The sequence below is a fragment of the Vigna umbellata genome, chromosome 1 (assembly GCF_029865625.1).
Source record: "Vigna umbellata cultivar VRB3 chromosome 1, Vumbellata_1.0, whole genome shotgun sequence".
Lineage (NCBI taxonomy): Eukaryota > Viridiplantae > Streptophyta > Magnoliopsida > Fabales > Fabaceae > Vigna > Vigna umbellata.
The window spans coordinates 44,656,485-44,659,348 of NC_142165.1; the positions used below are offsets into that span (position 1 = coordinate 44,656,485).

The following is a 2,864-nucleotide window of genomic DNA, read 5'->3' on the forward strand; positions in this document are numbered from 1 at the left end:
ACAAAAAAGAATATTAGAAAAATAAATAAATAAAGGCTTAATACCTCTTCTGGTCCCTCGAAAGGGAGACAATGTTCAAGTGCGTCCTACATTTTTTAAAAAGTTAAATCTGGTCCCAACTTGTGAAAAAAGTGCTCAATTAAATCCTTTTTGGTCACGGCGTTAATTTTTTAAAAAGTGCTCAATTAAATCCTTTTTGGTCACGGTGAATACGTGACTCTCTGAGGGTAAAGATGTGAATATTATTACAGATAACGTGGCTGTCTGACTCCACGGTCAACCACCGCAACCCTGGCAGCTCCATCGCGCAGCCACCAACAACCACCACAACCCTAAACGAAACAAAAACACCCTCCAACGTGAAACCCAGAAAACTCAAAACGTGAAAAGAAAACCACCCCCAAATCAAAAATGAAAACTCCATCATCGCTAAACTCAAAAACAGAACAAGATTAGAAACCCCAATTTCAATCATTTTGAAATTCCAATTACATCAGAGAATCTTAATTTCCCACCCCAAAACAAAAGAATCAGAATCCCCAAAATTTCCAATTTCAGAATCCAAATATGCCAAATCGGAAGATTAACTCCGCTGCCGCGTCGGTCTTCCTCAGCACGCGTCACCGCCATCTTCACCTGTCATCACCGTTCGCACCCAGACATGCGTCCTTATGCGAAAAAAATAGGAAATCCCTAAACTCAAACGAAAACAAGAGAAGGACGAGAAGAAGGAAGCTTGCGCCGCGAATTCACATCTTTAATAATATTCACATCTTTACCCTCAGACAGCCACGTATTCACCCTGAACAGACACGTAGCACAGTTCAGTTCACGCTGGCAACTGAACTGTTAAAAAATTAACGCCATGACCAAAAAGGATTCAATTGAACACTTTTTTCACAAGTTGGGACCACATTTAACTTTTTAAAAAAAGTAGAACGCACTTGAACATTGTCTCCTTTTGTGGGACCAAAAGAGATATTAAGCCATAAATAAATCATAAATTAACACGTGACACTCGTCTTAAATCGTTTGTAATTTATTGTCTTTTTTAATTATTATATTAAATGAGTTTTAATTATTAATATTAATTAATATTGAAAAATATAATTTTGTCGAGTACTCAATAGTATATAAAAACTTATCAAAGAATTAATTTAAAGTTTTCAAATCTATTAGCACTCAAAACTTTCTAATTATTATTGTATAGTATGATTTGTATGGTGATTATAAATTAATATTGTATTTAATTTTATAATTTTACATGTCGCGACAATTTAAAGTTCCTAAATTTATTGGGATTCAAAAACTTATTCAAGTCTAATCATGTATAATATGATTTGTATGTGGCTATAATTAAATATTTTTATTTATTATTTTATTAATATTATATATTTATATATAAATAATATTTAAATATAAGTTTTATTTTATAATTTATTTTAATATTTTTTATTGATATTTTATTATTAATTTATAATAAATTATAAATTATTAGTCTTTTCCATTTTTTATGGTTATGAAGTAAATTTCTTTTTATAAGACATTCGAAATTTAGATTAAAAAATTATAAATAAATATTAGATTTTTTTAAAATATATATAAATTGAAGTATTTGCAAACGCACGGTTATATGAATGGATGAGACTTATTAATCCACAAATATATGCAGATCACTCCAATCTATTTCGAATAAAAACAAAATAAATGTACCCGCATTATACCCAAGTAAAAACCTTTTTTAAAAGTAATTTTTCAAATGTAAATACAGAAAATTAGATTCACTTAACTCATGAAATTACTTATTTTTTTATCGATTACACTCCTGCATTTCATATAACAATTTATTTTTAAATAATTTAAACATATATTTATTGTATGAATTCAATTATATATATATATATATATATATATATATATATATATATATATATATTATACATATTTATGGTGTGGAATAAATCGAGTGAAAATAAAATAAAATACTATATAATTATTTTATTAGAACCATAAAAACTTATTGTTTTTCTTAGTTAGTTGAAATTAACTATGTGATAACATTGTTTAAAAAAAAGCAAGAAACCACATATGAACATGAAAAAGATATAGTTAGAGAAAGACATAATTATAATTTCTCATCAATTAATAATTTTTATAACCGCAGCTAAAATTAACTACAGTTGTGAACAGAGATAAGCTTTTATTAATGGAAAAGGTTGAAGGAATGAATTAATTTCAACATATTTCACTGCAGAAACATTGGTGAAGGACGCCTTTACATTTACCGCCGGTGAAACCTTCGGTATGGCACACGGTTTCACAGTTACGGTCGCTGAAGCATAAACCATGGAAGGTCTTGCTTTTTGACCAACATTCTCTTCCCTCTGTTCTCTTCACCGCCACATCTGTTTCATCATTCCATTCATCAATTTCACATCATTTCATTCAGACAAACACAACTTATATAATAGACATTATCTTACCTCATTCAGACAAACACAACTTATATAATAGACATTATCTTACCTGCGGCTAAGACTAGGAAGAGAAGAAACATACTAAACTTCAGCATTTTTGTCTCCATCAGACCCCAATCGTTGAAGCTGTTTCTAGTTCAAGATGATGAAATTGGTCTTTCTTCTTTCCAGTTCTTTATATAACATCATCTTTGTCGCATCAAGAATGAGATACGAGGGATAGTTTTACATGCAGAACTGCCACGCGTGAATAGAGACATGCAGCACCATTTGTGGAACCATCCAACTCACACCTTTGTCCTGTCTTTTTTCTTAATTACTACATATTAAATACATTTATTGCCTTTTTTTTTATTAAATGACTGTTACTTATTAATAGAAATTAAT

The 2,864-nt window shown here is 29.7% G+C and overlaps 1 long non-coding RNA gene across 1 annotated transcript; it reads right to left on the reverse strand.

The window, feature by feature from the left end:
• Positions 1-2,109: 2,109 nt before the first annotated feature.
• On the reverse strand, positions 2,110-2,654 carry LOC148205472 (uncharacterized). Its single transcript, XR_015785307.1, has 2 exons — positions 2,527-2,654; positions 2,110-2,405 (listed from the first exon to the last, which is right to left on the reverse strand). It is a non-coding gene; the product is annotated as an uncharacterized LOC148205472 (long non-coding RNA).
• Between the last annotated feature and the right edge of the window lie 210 nt (positions 2,655-2,864).